Source organism: Podarcis tiliguerta (genome assembly GCF_965153285.1).
Source record: "Podarcis tiliguerta genome assembly, chromosome: Z".
In the NCBI taxonomy this organism is placed as follows: Eukaryota; Metazoa; Chordata; class Lepidosauria; order Squamata; family Lacertidae; genus Podarcis; species Podarcis tiliguerta.
The window spans coordinates 44,221,107-44,239,911 of NC_139553.1; the positions used below are offsets into that span (position 1 = coordinate 44,221,107).

The following is an 18,805-nucleotide window of genomic DNA, read 5'->3' on the forward strand; positions in this document are numbered from 1 at the left end:
TTTATTTATTAAATTCATCAGTCGTTTTATCTTGCCCAGGGCAACCCAAAGTGACCTAAAACAAAACAAAACAAATAGACAACAAACCCCACATAGATACAGCAAAATCAATAGGAAAAAAGAAATGCCATAAAAGCATCTCACTCACTTCTAAAAGGCTTCAGGTGAGTCTCTCTGGGGAGAGCATGCCACTATTGGGAAGCCACTGCAGAAAATGGCTGTTCTTGTGTTGCCACCCTCCAGACCTCTAATGGAGGGAACACGTGAAGTAGAGCCTCAGAATGTGAGTGCAGGGTCTGGGTTGGTTCATATGTGCAGTGGTGGTCCTTGAGATATTGCGGTATTGAGCCATTTAAGGGTTTATAGGTCAACAACTGCACTTTGAATTGGGCCTGGAAGCTAATTTGCAGCTAGTGTAGTTTGTCCAGGATTGGTGTTATATGTTCAAACCATCTTGCCCTGGCGAGTAACCTGGCTGCTGAATTCTGCACCAGCTGAAGTTTCTGAACTGTCATCAGAGGCAGTCCCATATCTAATATGTTGCAGTATTCTAACCTATAGCATTCTTACCAGAACATGGACAACATAAGTTTAAATCATCCCTATCCAGATAGGGGTGCACCTGGGCACAACTTTTGGAAGGCACTCTGTGCCACAGAGCATCAAGGGGCAGCGATGGATTCAAAAGTATCCCCAAGGTGCATATCCACTTCTTCAGAGGGAGTGTAATCCCATTACAAACAGGCACCCACCTATCTGGTCTAGGGAACCACCCACTATTATAAACAGTCTAATGGTATAAACTCTGTGGCTGGGGAAAAGCAGAGTCTACTCAAGGTCTTGTTACAAAGCAAAGGATTAGCAACAACCAGTTTGATCCAGGAGCAAGGAGCAAGGTTCAGGAGAATGACTTTAGGAGAAAGAGTTCTAAGGCTGCATGGGAGCTGTCAAGTTTCCCTACCTGCCAAGTTTTTAAACAGAGGCAGAGAATGTTCAGTTACTTATGAAAATCACTGTGGGAATCCCTGGCCTGCAGGCAGGCACTCTGTCTAGTGAGGCGAGTCTCCTCTTTTCTCTTGATGTGCTGCCGCTCCCTGGGAGACAGAGCTGGACTCAGCTTCCCCCATGAATATGCCAGAAGAATGGGCTTCATCAAGGGAGCTTTCCTGCATACTTTTACCACCCCTCTTCCTCTCACACAGATTCCTTGTTCTTAGGTGTCTCCCACTCCTGGTCTGAGACAGAGTGCTCAGCAGGAACCATGACAGTGGCTGTGGTGGATGTAGTTAACTCCTCTATCCAGTGAATCCAGGCTTTTTTCAAAGCAGGACTCAGCATTTGCTGGAATGCCAGGGTAATTGGCAGACCTTCATTGCCCTGGTAAATGAGTGAGGTGATAAGGAGGCTTTCAAGTTTATTTGTAACAGATTTGCACACAGCAAGTCGTAAAATAAGAGCAATTGTCAAGCAGAGCCTGGGTTCAGCTTTCCATTCCTTTGATACAGTTCCTACTTCACACGAGCAATTTAAATAGCAACACTTCTTCACAAGACTGATTTCATTTCTAATTAAGAGGTTGCATTTCAGTGGACTAAAATAGGTTTTGTTAAAGCTCAATATCTTTTAAATGTTGAATTAATGCTGTCAGAAATATGTTATCTGAGCTTACTCCCAGAAAACTGTGTATAGGCTTGATATTTTGCTGTTGCTAATAAATTGAATATTAAGCTATGAACAGCTTCCCTTTGATGCATGCACATGTGCAAAAACAATAGATCAACACAGCTGCTTGATTTTTGGACTTTCCCTGGGGATGTGGTGATAGGGAATATGAAGATGAGCTCCTACATGCTCAGACTTACCAGCATGGCACTGCTTATAGGTGTTCCGGAAGCTGTGGTTACAATATCCCTGTCTTCCTTATTATCCTCATTGTATCATCTATAGAGCAATACACTGTGTGCTTTCAAAGTGCTGATGAAGCTTTCAGCAGTGATTGGCTGAACTGCTTGATGCACTCCCTTGCATTTTTCATAATCTGCAAATACAGCATAGATGAACAAATGGGATTTGCCCTGAACCCCACCCTAGATCTCCCTTAAGCTGCTACCCTGCACCCTCCTAATGATGGTAGCATGAAAAGAGTCCCCCAGATGTGCACTATGCAATGCTTGCAATCTCCCCTTCAAACACAAATACAATTGGTAATGTCAGACGTAAAAGCCCCGAAATCCCACCGCTTAGACACACACTCCCTCCTGTGCTGTAATTCTCCCCCCAACACACACCCTTGTGTGTCACTGGGATGTCATGCGTCTATCTTCCAGCAATTCCGTAACATAGTAGAAGGCATATTCTGACTGATATTTTGATGTCTCTATATGAAAGAAATAAAACTCCTTTTTTAAAGAAAGCAAGCCGCAAAACCCCAAAGCAAGCCTCCTAATCTTGCCCACACATCCTTCCTTCTGTTCCCCAGAGAGTGTCCCTGGGAGAATCCATACACAAAAATAGACAGCAAAGCTTCAAATCCCACTTCTAAGACCGGCTTGGCTGCCAGTATTTAATGATCACTACCTCTGCCACCATGGAAATTGAATGACTCATCAGTTTATCTTTGCAGGTAGCACCAAATTCAAAAGTGTTCCTGAGATCAGTAAAGTTTCCTACTGGTTTCAGCAATAACAAAATCTGGGGATGCATAACAAGCAAGAGGCTTATGAAACTCCTTCAGTGTTACAAAGTACTTGTTCTCAGTGAGCAATATAATCAATAGACCAAGTTTAGAGTCTATTCCGCTTCGTTTTGAAGGTTGCTCTATTTCAAATTCATCTTAGATTTTCCAAAGCCTGCTTTAATTTCAGCACCTTAGCATAACTCGGCTATTTGTGACTGTGTCAGTTAAGCCCTTGTGGCTGAGTTTTGCAGAGAGAAAGGCGATGAGGAACTCAAGTCTCAGCTGTCCCTTAAGAGTGGGGTTTAACTAAGGATTTAACTATTGGGGAGGGCCATAGCTCATTGGTAGAGCACATTCTTTGCATGCAAAAGGTCCCAGGTTCGCTTTGCTTCAGGCTGAGTCTCACTTTGGTTTGCTGAAACATCAGGTGTCTGTCTGCTATGCAAGTCAGTAGAAACTGTCCTGTCTTCATGGGTGTATATGGGAAGAAATAAAATATCCACCCCATATAAAGCCACTAAGGTGGGCAGCAAAGACTCTGATACCTCAGTGGGGTTTGGTGCTTTATTGGTCCTTGGTAGAAGGTAGACTTATCCTTCCACCAGCCACTTTTGGGGGGTACAGCCCCTCTCCCACCTTGTGCAAGGTGATCAAATGATTTCTAGTTCCTTATGGACATTAAACTGTGTCGATCTTCAAAGCCTGAGTAGCCAGTGAGCGGCCATTTAATTTAATGATTGCTCAGTGTTGCTTTTACATGTTTCTAAGTCTAATCTTCAAAGCCTGAGTAGCCAGTGAGCGGCCATTTAATTTAATGATTGCTCAGTGTTGCTTTTACATGTTTCTATGTTGCTGTACACTGCCTCAATGTTTTGCACTAAATAAAAGATAATTTATAAAAACCTTATGAAGCCATTGGTTTTCCATTTCATAGAATCATAGAATTATAGATTTGAACGCTACCCCAAGGGTCTTCTAGTGCAACCCCCTGCAATCTCAGCTGAAGCAGCCAATCTCTTCTTAGAAACCTTCAATGAAGGAGAGTCCCCAACTTCCCAAGGGAGTCCGTTCTACTGTCGAACAGTGTCATGAGACAAAGGTTTATGAGAGCAGAAGCAGTAAGGCCTACAAGGCATACACAGTCGTTCAAGTCTGCTAACTGCTAACTGTTAACATCAAACTGCTAAGTCACTGTCACTCGTGACTCATCTTGAGTAATGACTCATTCTCCCTATAAAACAGGGATCGGCAACCCGGGGCCCATGGGCCACAAGCAACCCAGGGGGGTCATTTAACCAGCCCATGAGCCACCCCCAAACCCAGCCACGCACTTGGCACATCCCCGCGCACTGCACTAAACCAGCGCAATGCGGTGACTTGCTTCTGCAGCACCGGAAATTGCGGATGGGCATGCTCAGGCACATGTGTGGTCCGGGCCCTGGAGGGATCTCCGCTGGAGTGAACCGGCCCAGGCGAGGTAAACCTTGCTGACCCCTGCTATAAAAGTAGCCAGCCTCTCTGTGTCTCGGCCAGTGTGTGTGTGTGTGTGTGTGTGTGTGTGTGTGTGTGTGTGTTGTTGCAGATAGAGTGGCTCCAGGACTCTAGTAAATCAGTAACTAAGACTGTGCCTCTGTGAAGAGTCAGAGAGCTGCTATGAGCACTCTGTGTATGCTCTTTAACTATGCTGTTTCTGAACAAGTTTCTTTTTCTCAAGTAAAAGTTTTATTCTGTTTATGAAGAAGGCTCTGCGCTGGTTAATTTACCACTGTGCAACAAACAGCTCATACTGTCAGAAAGTTCTTCCTGATGTTTAGTCATAATCTCCTTTCTTGTAACTTGAATTCATTGGTTCGAGTCCTACCCTCCAGAGTGGTAGAAAACAAGCTTGCTCCCTCTTCCAAGTTACAGCCCTTTAGATATTTGAAGAAGGCTATCCTATTTCCTCACACTCTCCTCTTTTCCAGGCTAAACATACCCTGCTCCTTCAACCATTCTTCATAAGGTTTGGTTTTCAGACCCAGGATCATCCTGGTCTCCATCCTCTGCACATGTTCCATCTTGTCAGCATCATTCTTACTATTATTATTGGAAAGATTTTCACAAAGCTGTTGGGATCACAAAGAGATAAGGTCTAGGTGTGACACCACTTAAGTCACACTCAATATGGCCTCATTGAATTTAATGAACTTAGGTTCCTTGAATCCACTAAGCTAGATGGAACAATATGCTCTTATTCAATATAAGGTAGCTCCCTATGTTCCTAATAAGTGGGTGGCATCCATGTGTTTGTGTGGTTTCATAAAGATTATTTATGTGCAGTGTGTTACTAATACACCACATAAATACCAATACACTGGTATGATATGTTCATGTTCTCTGTAGGCATCTGGGGGGGGGGACCAGAATCCATAGTTATACTTAAATAGATTATCAATAGTGCAAATAAGGTTATCAATAGGTCAAAATACTTACTGCTCTTGGCAGGAGAAAATGGCTAACATGCAAACTAGTTACTTACACTGTGAAGTTTAATAAATAATACAAATCCAACCACATCCTGCATGCTTTTAGCAATGCCATAGTAGCTTTCGAAGGCATCATTTTCCACTCATTGTTTCCATTCTGCTGCAGTTTGTCTTCCACCAAGACCTATGCCATTTGTCCCGCTGTCTGCTGTGACGAATGTATGCAATTTCATAGTTAATCCATAAATTATGTTACCACATTATTCCTTCTCATTCATTTTGAAACACAATGTGAATGCTGGGAAAACATAATAAATTATGTCGCATTTGTGGATGGAAAGCAACAGCAACAGCAAATACTGATTGCATTCTCTGGCTATCCATTACAGATGTGGGATAAAGAAGCAAACACTGGACATTTCTACCCTGACATCCCTTTTCTTTATGATTCTCCATTGTGTATTCTGTCATTTTTGAGCCAAACATTTTGCCTTAGCAGGTGGAGTGTGTGAGACAGCAGGCTGTTTTCTGCCTGGTGCCTTAGTGTCTACGAGCATTGACTTGTGTGCATATGTGCTAGGGACAAAATATTTATTTACTCCCCTACAACAGATTTCTGTACCAGTGACACAGAGGAAGGTCCTGAGTCTTGAACACTAACAATGGTTTAACAAGGCATATCAAAATAGGTTTAAAATGAAGATAGTGATTTACTGAGAACAGGAAACAAATAAAAATAAAAATAGACACTGTGCCTGGTAAACAGAGATGGCTGGAGTGCATGGCCTTCATACAAGGCCCCATAAAAATATTCTGGCTGCTATAGCATCATTCAAAAAGGCAGCAGGGGAGGGGATATCCACTTCACAATAAACATGTTGCCATAGACTGTTTCCAGCTACAGCATTCGGTGGGTAATCATAAATACACACATACCCACTTTGGGATTGTGTGTCCAACAGCAAAGGTCAATGCCGTCAGAAAATAACTTGTGCCATGTTTTTCTAGAGATTGATCTCTTGGCATATGGGAAAAATAAAACTGCACAGACTGAGAGAAGCAAAGAAGGAGGAAGGAGGAGAAAATCCAAAGTAAATGGATTTAAATCCAAAATTAAAATTTAAAATATAATTTAAAAAGAATAAAATAAAAACAGCAGTCTCACATTACATTAGCCGCAAGGCCACTCACCTTTTCTGGTGGGCTGCATTGCAGCCAGGCAGCTAGGACTCTGCAGTGATCTGGCAGGGGCCAGAGAATTGACACCCCCTTCCATGTTGTCCTGGCCGCATTGCTGGTGTTGGGCGATGGCCATCCTCTCTTGCCCTGTCCCCAGATCTGGTTGGATCTCCTGTGTTATTCTGTAGGCTGCGTTCACTCAGATAACCAATAAAGTAACCAATAAAGTTGTGGCCTATTTGAACCCATAAACCAAAATGCTTGTGCCCTTGTGTTTATTATCCATTAGGGAACGGTGGATTATGGGGCATTGGCATGCAATTCATCGGTACCCTGTAGCTTTTAACGAAACATTCTTCCTTGATTCTCTTTTTTTTCAAACCAGCTTCTATGTGATTCAGAAATGGAAACCACAGTTCCGTTGTAGTGTGAACAGTTCAGACAGCTTTTGCCCACAGGTGGATGAAAACGTCGCTGAATTGGATTTCAGCAGAGGTACACTCAGGTGTTGTTATCCTCGCCCCTGTTCTGGTGTGGAAAAGTGACTTGGAAATGTGGGGGGGGGGGGAATGTTGAAGCATTGCAAGCTGCTAATGTGAACATACCCTAAGTCAATCTGAATTTAAGCCTGTGTTAATGGGTGAACTTTCAAAAGGAGAGGTGGGTTGTTTTTAGTTAATGTTGCCTGTGTGATGTTGCTCAGTGCATTTAATGGAGGTGAAGGGTCAGTTTTGTTAACACAAAAGGCCAGGGATTTGCTCCCATTTTCCAATTTCATAGTTACAATGCCGATTGATGTAAGGTAATAAATCCCCTAGAATCTTTTGACATTTGCTACATTATACAGTACTTAATCCTCCTTCAGGCTCCCTTACTATTTTCCCCAGAAGCTATTTTCCTGCTAGTGCAGTCCAAGACTTGAAAAGTCAGCTCAACCACCCAGGTGTTACAACTCGATAATGGATGGGTGATGTGCTATAATAAATAAACAAACACTTCAGAATTCTATTTCCTTTACAGTTAAGGCCAAGACATCTATATAAAGACCTTTGGATCCAGCAGATTGGTTCACAAATGTATCACAATTACCCAATAACTTGTGCAATAGGCAGAAGGTTGTAATGTGGTGCAAATATTTCAAAACACATCCTAGCTACTGCCAGGGGTGTGTGTGTGTGTCTGAAAGCAATACCCTTTCCCATGATCTTTCAGCTATCAAGGTATGGAATCTGTCCATAACAAGAACAGCAAATGGCCCAGCACAGAGTACACCAGGAACCCATGTGAGACAGAAAATTGAAATGGAATCCAATACAATCTCACATTGGGTGATGGAAGATTTGCGGTGGCAGCCAGGAAGGTGATTCTTCAAATGAGTCAAGTTACACATGCATGTGAAACCTTTCATGCATTGAACAATCTTGAAATTAGCAGAGGATTTTTTTTTTCATCCCTAAGAACGTAAGAACATACTGCACAATTGCACTCATTTCACACACTAGCAAGGTTATGCTTAAAATTCTACAAGGCAGGCTTAAGCAGTATGTGGACTGAGAACTCTCAGAAGTGCAAGCTGGATTTTGAAGGGGCAGAGGAACCAGAGACCAAATTGCAAACATGTGCTGGATTATGGAGAAAGCTAGAGAGTTCCAGAAAGACATCTACTTCTGCTTCATTGACTATGCAAAAGCCTTTGACTGTGTCGACCAGAGCAAACTATGGCAAGTTCTTAAAGAAATGGGAGTGCCTGATCACCTCATCTGTCTCCTGAGAAATCTCTATGTGGGGCAAGAAGCTACAATTAGAACTGGATATGGAACAACTGACTGGTTCAAAATTGGGAAAGGAGTACGGCAAGGCTGTATATTGTCTCCCTGCTTATTTAACTTATATGCAGAATTCATCATGCGAAAGGCTGGGCTGGATGAATCCCAAGCCGGAATTAAGATTGCCGGAAGAAATATCAACAACCTCAGATATGCAGATGACACAACCTTGACAGCAGAAAGTGAGGAGGAATTCAAGAACCTTTTAATGAGAGTGCAAAATATGGTCTGAAGCTCAACATCAAAGAAACGAAGATCATGGCCACTGGGCCCATCACCTCCTGGCAAATTGAAGGGGAAGAAATGGAAGCAGTGAGAGATTTTACTTTCTTGGGCTCACTGCAGATGGTGACAGCAGTCAAGAAATTAAAAGACGCCTGCTCCTTGGGAGAAAGGTGATGGCAAACCTAGACAGCATCTTAAAAAGCAGAGACATCACCTTGCCAACAAAGGTCCGTATAGTTAAAGCCATGGTTTTCCCAGTAGTGATGTATGGAAGTGAGAGCTGGACCATCAAGAAGGCTGATCGCCGAAGAATTGATGCTTTTGAATTATGGTGCTGGAGGAGACTCTTGAGAGTCCCATGGACTGCAAGAAGATCAAACGCATCCATTCTTAAGGAAATCAGCCCTGAGTGCTCACTGGAAGGAGAGATTGTGAAGCTGAGGCTCCAATACTTTGGCCACCTCATGAGAAGAGAAGACTCCCTGGAAAAGACTCTGATGTTGGGAAAGATTGAGGGCACAAGGAGAAGGGGACGACAGAGGACGAGATGGTTGGACAGTGTTCTCGAAGCTACAAACATGAGTCTGACCAATCTGCGGGAGGCAGTGGAAGACAGGAGTGCCTGGCAAGCTCTGGTCCATGGGGTCACAAAGAGTTGGACACGACTAAACGACTAAACAAAAAGAACATAAGAAGAGCCTGCTTGATCAGGTCAATGTCCCATCTAGTCCAGCATCCTATTGTCAAAAAACAAATGCCAATGGGAAGTGGGAAAGCAGGACCTGAGCCCAACAGCACTCTCTTCATTTGTGATACCCAGCAACTGGCACCAGTTGCTACCCGGAAAGTGTATAAGAGGGCAGGACACTAATAGACATAACCAGAGAGGCTGAAGCTGATGGAAATGAGTTCACACAGAAAATTCCCAAACTTGATGGGGCACAGCTCAGACCCTCATGGGTACATTGCCCTGAACTTGAGTAACCAAATGTTTTAATAGGCCCTCACTGATCCAGCACCACAGGTGGAAGCACACCAGGTGGGAGACTCTGGAAAAGAGGCCAAGTGTCCATCTTCAAGGTAAAGTGATGTTCATTTAAGAATCTTAATTTAGCCACAAAGAGTTAATCCTGGTATAGCTTGTCTGGGGTTCTATCTGCTCTCAACATTTGTTGGAGGAAGTTGCTCACACTGAGAGCCAGTGTGGTGTAGTGCTTAAGAGCGGTAGTCTCGTAATCTGGTGAACCGGGTTCGCTTCCCCGCTCCTCCACATGCAGCTGCTGGGTGACCTTGGGCCAGTCACACGTCTTTGAAGTCTCTCAGCCCCACTCACCTCACAGAGTGTTTGCTGTGGGGGAGGAAGGGAAAGGAGAATGTTAGCCGCTTTGAGACTCCTTCGGGTAGTGATAAAGCGGGATGTCAAATTCAAACTCTTCTTCTTCTTCTTCTCACCCAGAGCTATATGTGATCCTGTATTTAGCACATTCCTATGTTCTGTGACCTGAGTGTTGATGAAAATCCAACACTGAGAGCAACAACAAAAGGGACTTCTAGGAATTGAGAAGCCTGGTGATCCCATTTCCCCTGTACCTTAACAGATCAGAAATTCTCATACAGAGCTATTGTGAGAATAAGTGAGATAATGAAAGGTTGATACAGGTTCTGAACACTATCCAAACTGCTTGATTAACTGGTTTAATAGAACTGAAGTATAAATCCTGAGCCCACTGATGGCAACACTGATGGCTGAATTCTGAATATCACTGGAGCTTGTTGGCCAAGCTTTGTGGTACTTTGAGTCTAGTGCGAGAAACATTTGAATGACAAGTGAACACTGGTCTGAAATGGTGTAGCACAATAGCTAAGAAGCTGAGGAGGTCCCTATTTTTAATTAAACCTCTCGCCAGGATTGAATTTACAAAATTGGATAAAGCAAGTTACCCTTGCTTACCCTCAGCTCCACAACTCCTGCAGCATAGCTAAAATGATTGTGACCTACCCTATGGGATAGTTGTAAAGATTGCAACATAAACAAATATACATGGATTGCTGTGAACACTAATCACAAAATATAAATGTTTGATGGAATTCGCATTTGTTTTATTTTTCTTTACTGTATTTTTGCCCGCCTTTGATTTGAACTCTAATCTCTGCAGTTCCTGTGGTTGATCAAGCACACAGTCCTGTTTGTTCAAAAATAGCTTGCTGGTTTGGTTGTTCTTGCAGATTTTGTGCAGATTATTGTCTGTCACGTAAGTACTAAATCAGCACTTTCCCATCTTTTATTGTTTTAACACAGCAGTTTATGCTGATTTTATTATTCCCCCCCCCTCCCTGGATCAATATGAATTCATTCTTGGTGGAGAAAATGAGTCATGTCACAAGGTTTCTGCCAGCTAATGACGTTGTCAAGCTCTGAACAATGCCTTTCTTCATACATGGAGTGAGCCACTGTATATATTTAAATAGACTATTTGAAGTACAGTGGTACCTCGGTTTATGAACTTAATCTGTTCCGGAAGTCTGTTCTTCAACCAAAACCGTTCTTAAACCGAGGTGCACTTTCCCTAATGAGGCCTCCCGCCGCTGGTGCTCTTCCACTGTTCGGCTTCCGTTCTTAGACCGAGGTAAAGTTTGCAAACCAGGAGTTTGCACTTCCAGTTTTGTGGAGTTTGTAAACTGAGTCGTTTGTAAACAGGGCTGTTCTTAAACCGAGGTACCACTGTATACCCAAGTGTGAACTGTACAGGCCTTAGTCTTAATCAGAGGGGAGGTTGCAAGCCTTTGCCTGTCCCTCAAAGGAAACGAGGTATCCCATTAAAGGAATCCTTTAAGAGATGCTCCTGTTTGGACATCCAGTTGGGGTCTGGGGCCATAACTCTCCTTTTAGGCAATCTCTGTGTGGAGTTCTTCTTTGATGTATGTCATAGGTCTCCCTAACCATTGAATTTAACCCCTGGGAGAATCAACCAGCAGATGGGCTGGTTGATACAAGTTATGCCCAATACCTAATCCAAAGACACTTATATATGTAATCAATGACACTGGGGTCTAATTTGCACCAAAAGAAGCTTGTCATGCGTGGTCATATAATCCCTATTGTGGGAACGCAAGTCACGGCACCTGGGCACGCAAGAGATATTCCTATTCTGTGAGCAGAACACTCCCCATGCTGTGTTGGCTAGAACCCTATGCATTTAAATACATAGTCTGAGAGAAATTTTCTAATGCAGATTAATGCAGAAATGGAATGTAATCGAATTATGTGCAAAATGTACCAAAATAACGTGAAATCAGAATAGCATGATCCAGCCCGGTTTTGCTTTTTGTGGCTCCAAATTTGCTCCTCTGCCTCTCCAACATCTTTGGTATCTCAGGATATCAGACTCCTTTTTTTGTGGGGGGAGGGATAGTTACATTTAAAATATTTCTTCTAGCAATAACTGAACAAATAAAACCCATTTTATTGGCTTATTTTAATGTTTTGCCTTTATAATTTTTCTAGAATACCCTTTATAGAAAGAGGCTGTCCATGCAAAGACTCAAAGGTCAAATAAGTCTCTGATGTGTTCTTTTATTGTACTTTCTGCCTTTAATCAGGAGGTTAGAGAATGCATAATTTAGCATATTATGAGCCAGTTTCTCAGCTTATCTTCAGTATTTTCCTTCAGAGGAACCACTGCATTATTTCTGAGCAGGTGGTCAAATCTCTGAAATATGCCATGCTTTGCCTTAGGTCTGCTATGATTGTTAGTTCTTAGCTAGAAAGAAAGAAAGAAAGAAAGAAAGAAAGAAAGAAGAGTTTTCTTGAGTCTGTTATTTTACACTTTGTTGTATTTTGTCTTATTGAACAGCTGATCAAAAACACCTGTCTGAATGACTGACTAGTTAGTTAATTAATTCCATTGGTCAATTAACTGATAAAATATTTATAAAATTGAAAAAGAGCTCTCCCTTGCTAGATCCGGGCATCTTATTATTACTGCTTTGGGGTTAATCAAAATTATGGAAAATCCTTTTTATAAAACACTTCTGCAGCAGATTCTAATTTGCTTTTCCTGTTTGGGCAACAAGGTACCGATAACAGAACTGCTAAATTGCTCCCTGGTGTTAATGTCTCAATGGCCTTTTCACCTGCAGATCTATCATGTTATTCTTTATAAAATAATGTACTACACTGTCCTCTTTCCTTTTTCAGACATGCTAAATTGTTTTGTGTCATTGCAGGCATATTTCATGATTACATTATCAAACTGTTGATGCCTTTGGAGGAATCCCAAAGCCATGAAAAAGCACACAGCGATGTTCCTTTCCTCTCCTTTTTTTTAACTGGTTATGTCAAGCAGTTAATACTGCTGTTATTCAGATAGCATAAAAGCACATATTGTATGAAGCACATATTGCATATGATTGAAAAGTGTAACGTTTTTATCTTGGTTTGCAAACTATCAGGAGAGAATATTAATAAATGGGCAGTCACATATAGGTCTTTTAGAAAACAACAAGGATGAAAAAGGCTGAGTCTCTCTCTCTCTCTCTCTCTCTCTCTCTGCTTGAAGCTAAGCAAAAAGAATGGGTCCAGCATTTCACTAGAGCCTACTTGGAGCCATGCCAGATTAATACTGGAAAACTGAGTTTGCTATGCAGTAAATCTTTTAGGGGAAATTTATAGGGTCTTATTTCATTCTTCTGAGATTTCAATTGGCACATATCAGCTTGTCAGCAGAAAAGGAGTTTGGGTTACCTGTGTGATTACCCCCACCTTACCCCAGAAATCACAACTGTAAGACAGAAAACCAAACAAAAAGCAAATGCCTAACTTCTTTATATCAAAGTTTGGCATGAAGAAAAGAAAAGAAAAACCTTAGGCAGGGCAAAAAAGCAAGCTGTGGCAATTTCAGACAGGAAGATGACCCCAAACCAAGAAAGCTTTCCTGACAGGGAGAGAGAAAAGAGAATGGAATTCCAGGTGCTGGGAGAGTAGTTCTTTCAGACCCAACAAACCTCATAAATATTCTTTTTTGAGAGCACTATAAATATGAGAAATATGGTGTGTCATCGTCCCCCCCCCCCCAAAAAAAACCCCCAACAACTCCAGAGTGCATTAACGTTAACAATGAACAATACTTTAATGGTCCAAAGCAGAATCCTACTAGAACAATAAAATCCTGTAACACCCTAATTTAAATGAAGCCTTCTGAGGAATGGCTGAGGAACCTGGGTATGAGTCTGGGAAAGAGGAGGCTGAGAGGAGACATGATTGCCATCTTCACATGGAAGAGGGAAGAAGCTTGTTTTCTCCTGCTCTGAAGGGTAGGGCCCAAACCAATGGCTTTAAGTTACAAGAAAGGGGATTCCAACGAAACATCAGGAAGAAGCTGTTTGGCAGTGGAATGGACTCCCATGAGAGGTTCTTCATTGGGGGTTCTTCAGCAGAGGTTGAATGGTCATCTGTCATGGATGTCTTCATTGAGATTCCTGCACCCCAGGACGCTGGGCCCTTGGGGTCCTTTCCAACTATATCATTCTATGAAATTGTGTTATTCTCAAAGGCCTGATACTAAGTCGGAGGGGAGAAAGCCAATAAGACAGGGAAAAATATCAATTCCTCCCCCCCCCCCCCGAGTCTTGAATTATTCCCTAGAACCAATAGTTTGGCATTTTACAGGCTACAGCAATTAGGGCAATTCTTATTTGTGATGAGCAACTTGATCATGAAGGAGAAAAGCTCTGCCAGAAGCATGGGGGGAGGGCGTCTAAATGATAAATCTCTGCAGCAGGCCATCTCTTTAAACTTGAAGAAGGGCATTTTAGTGACATGTCATTGGAGCTTGCATGAATGTTGCATGCAGAACACAGAGTTAATAAAATATACAACACCTGCTTTGGGTGAGGCTTGGTATTCTTAGTTCTGAACCATTCCAAAAAGGCTGCCAAGTGACCAGGTGTTCTGTAAGTGCTGCAAAATTGGTAAAATTATAGCCTCTCTATTTTAGCAAAATAAAATATCCTAGGTACATTTGGAGTGGAGCACTTATGAATCTCATCTAGGTGAGTGAGTAGACCCATTAAAAGCAATAGACTTCATTTGCTCATGTGCATTGATTTCAATGGGTCTTCTATGAGTATGAGTTAGTTTGAAACAGCCTACTGTTTAAGATTACATTGTTGAGGGGATCCACTTAGGGTCATTTTCTCTCCAGGGTCAACTTCCCTCCAATTAGTTCCATGACCAATTCTTCTAGGTTCCAGGTGTTAGACAGATAGATAGATTTTTCCTTTTAGTATTTAGCATGTGCACTTGCCCAAACTATGTGAATTCAACTGATGTCATTCATGAGCGCAGCATTGTATCATTTGAATACCTCCCTGATTTCATTTTCCATCTAAAGAAAACCCTGAGCATTTGAAGAGCAATAATATATATTCAGTATTAAAATGCCTACAGGGGCATTTGGTGATGGAATTTGTTACCACAAGATACAGTGATGGCCCGTAAATTAAAAGAGAATTCAAATTAATTGCTACTAAACCTGATGGCTATATGTAACCTCCAGGATGTGTGGCAACAGGAGATGGCCACTGCCAGTGTGGTGCAGTGGTTAAAGCATTAGATTAAAACCTGGGAGATCAGGGTTCAAATCTCCAATGAGTGACCTTGGGCCAGTCACAGTCTCTCAACCTAACCTACATTATAGATTGTTGTGATCAAATGAGTAGACAAGGAACCATGTATGCTACCTTGAGATCATTAGAGGAAAAAGTTGGGATATAAATGCATTTTTAAAAAATAAAATGTATTGCTTGTGAGCTTTTCCAGAGACTACTGGCTGGTTCCTCTAAGAAACACAACGGTGGGCCTAATAGGCCTTTAGTCTGACCCAACAGTGCACTCTTATATACTTTTATTCTTATCCTCTGAAATATATTTTCTTTAGCTATATCCTTCTTGATGGCTTCAAGAGACCAGGAAAGGAGAGGTGTGAACTTGCTCCTGCTTCTTGATCTCTCGTTGACTTTTGATACCATTGACCATGGTATCCTCCTGGACTGGCTCTGGGGAGTGGGAATTGCGTTGCAGTGGTATCAATCCTACCTTCACGACTGAGTGCAGAGAGTAGCATTTGGAGAGTGCCTTTTGGCCCCCTTGTGGCCATGCTATGGGGTGCCACCGGGGCTATCTTATCTCCAGTACTCTTTCATATCAGCATGAAGCTATTGGGAGTGGTCAATAGGACTTTGGGGGGTGAAGTGCCATGAGTATGCTGATGACACTCAGTGTTATTTCTCCTTAACGCCTGAATCAGGAGAGGCTGTGCAGTCATTGGGCCATTGCCTGGAATGAGGAAATGGAAGAGGAAGAACAAGTTGAACCTGAATCCTGGCAAGACAGAGGCACTGTGGATGAGTAGCCTCCATGTCTGAGAAATTGGTCAATTGCCTTCCCTAGATGGCGTTGTGCTCCTCCTGAAATACTCTTAGTAAATAAATAAGTGATCTGACATTTCTGATTTGAAGCAGTAATCAAATCAGCCATGAACAAGTATTCCAAAGGCAGAACGCTTTTACTGGCTTACCTCTTCTTCTTTTTTAAAAAAGGAACTCTCCTTAATCGAGTCTGTCTTCCTCTATCTAACCTGATTGATTATATGCATTTTTCTTATCACTGGCTTGTGTATGAACACTGGGCTGAATTGTGGCTACATTTAATGAGGCAGAAATGCCTCTCATAATATATCAACTTACACCTTTTGGCTGCTCTTATTTTATGCAAAGCTCTCTCCCCTGCCCTAGCACAGTGACTGATCTTGCTGTGACAAAACAGTATCAGATGTTGGAGTCAGCATTTCTTTTATTTCATTGGGGGCAGATGTCTGCATTTCAAAAAAAACCAAAAAATCTAGTGCCACAAATTTTAATCCATTACCGGTATATTACAGCCATCTGAGTTCCAAAAGGTATTTTAAAAAAATAAATGTTCACCATTGCTAGTGTCTTTGCAGGATCTGGGACTGGGCTTCGGTCAATATGGTGTATAGATGGAATAACCAATATAGTGCTTTCCAAATATTGTTGGATTACAATTCCCATAATCTTTGACCATTAGCCATGCCTAAGCCATGGATGAGGCAAGGTGAGGTCCCCACCTTGAAAAGCAGAAGCCCAAGAACCAGCATCTGCCTCATATGTGCAGTTCATTCCCAGTGGCCTTCATCCATGAAATCAGTTGCCTGGACTGAAAGTCCCGCCTTCCCACCACCCTCTAAGTCCCCTCCTCTCCAAGGCTTTCCCCAAGCAATTGGAGGCTGTGCCTGCATGCAGCCTGTCACTGCTCCGCCTGTTTCAGCCCTCTTCTGGTTCTGGGAGATGTCAGGAGGAGCTTGTCACAGCAGAAGGGGGAGAGATCTGTGGCTGTTCACCAGTCTGACTCATCTCTGCCTCTTTACCTCTCTTCTCCCCTGCTTCATCTTCTGCTCCTGATTCTTGACTTCTCTCTGCCATAGATGCTCCCAGCTCACTAAGCCCTGTTACCTCTTCAACTTACAACACCTCCTCTTCTCCCTCTGACCACTCTTTATTTTCCCACCACCAATCCCTGGGCTCTGAGCCTTCTTCTATTAGTGATTCACCAACTGGTTCCTCCCACCATTCCTCTGTGTCCAACCAGTCCCTGATACTTGACTGGAATGTGTCCTTGGACTCTGCTAAAACTTCTTGTTCACCTGGGTGGACGATAGAGGGGGATGTGTGTGTGTGAAGAAACTAGCCTCCTAAACAAATGTAAAGTTTACATTAAGAATGATAGAATTGTACAGTCTGAAAGAAACCAGATGGTCATCTAGTCCAAGCCCCTGCATTGCTGTGCCTAGTTTTGCCTCTGGCTCTGTCCATTACTGCTATGTGGCCCTTGAAAAAGAATGTGGTCATTGAGCTGAAAGAAGTTTGACATTCCTGCAACAGAGTTCCAGCTTCCCAGTGTAATCATGAAACCAGGCTCCCCCCTGGACTTGGTTGACTTTTAGCAGCCTCCAACATTATAGATCCTTCTCCATCTAGGACAAGGTCACTTCAGACATCTGTGTCAGTGAACCTTTAACGTGGAACACAACTTAGAACATCACACTCCAGGTTAATTCAGAAGCTTATCAGTACATTCATCTTTGGCTTTAAAAGACAATCTTCTGCCCTCTAATAATAAATTTAATTTTCTTTCTTTCTACAAGAGATGTCATCTCTGGGGGGAGGAAACCCCTAAAGTTAATAGAAAAACTGTCTGTCAACTAGTACAGAAATCTCAGCTGAGCTGCAGGAGAGCAGATATTTAAGGCGGCATATTCCCTCTCCTCCACCTCATACAGTAAAAAGTGGAAAGAGAAAGAGAGAACTTTTATGGCACCAAATTTCTATGAGGTTCAGTTTTCAGTGGGAGAAAAAAATGCCATTGAGGTCACAGGAAACATTACACAAATTCACTACCTTCAGAAATGGAAAAAATGGAAATGTGGCCATACATCTTAATATAATGATTGACAAAGCAAGCAGTAAGAAAAACTAACTTAAGAACATAAGAAGAGCCTGCTGGATGATACCAGTGGCCCATCTAGTCCAGCATCCTGTTCTCACAGTAAACAAACAAATGCCTATGGGAAGCCTACAAGCAAGAACCCAGCAGAAGAGTGCTCTCCCCTTCTGTGGTTTCCAGAAACTGGTATTCAGAAGCATTGCTGCCTCCAACTGTGGAGGCAGAGCTTAGTCACTGAGCTATTGATGGCCCTCTCCTCCATGAAGATAGGAGAGTGGGACAGGTTCATTTTGTTATCAAGAACTAGTGTAACTGGGGCCTCAAGAAGCACCAGCTTCACAATAACTTTCCTGGAGGCACTTGATATGTTGAGATGGAACAATGCATTGCTCTTCACATTATATTATGCAAATAAGTATAAGGACATAGAAGGTAACACTAACATGACTAACATGACTTCTGCGTATTGTACTTTTTTCTGTAGATGGTGGTGGCTCAAAACTATGCAGTGCTGCCTGTGAGGGGTGTCCTCTGAGCCAGAGAAGTGATGCAGACTTACATCCTTTGGCCTGGAGAGACTGGTAATGAGAGTCACCAGAGAGTCAGATTATGCGTTCTCTTTTTCGCTGTACTCCATGTATTATATTACAATTACAGGAAATGTTTCTAAATGTGCAGCTATACATATAAATATGCATATGCAAATGACATGCAAATCTGAGTCCTCTCTTTCAGTTCTGGATTTTGTGTGTATGATACATTAGTGGCTGTGTTGAAATAAATTAAAGGGATTTTTTTTTTTTTGCAACGCAGAGGGGGTAGTGATTATTTTTAATTCCCCAAATATTACATTTGCACAATCAGCTGCATTTTGCAATCACACCACTTTATATTAGCCCTTCTTTGGGCA

At 42.4% G+C, this 18,805-nt stretch overlaps 1 long non-coding RNA gene across 1 annotated transcript; it reads left to right on the forward strand.

Annotated features, from left to right (window-relative positions):
• Positions 1 to 7,340: 7,340 nt before the first annotated feature.
• Positions 7,341 to 18,493, forward strand: LOC310669063. Its single transcript, XR_014507004.1, has 3 exons — positions 7,341 to 7,397; positions 10,529 to 10,624; positions 18,380 to 18,493. It is a non-coding gene; the product is annotated as an uncharacterized lncRNA (long non-coding RNA).
• Positions 18,494 to 18,805: the final 312 nt, after the last annotated feature.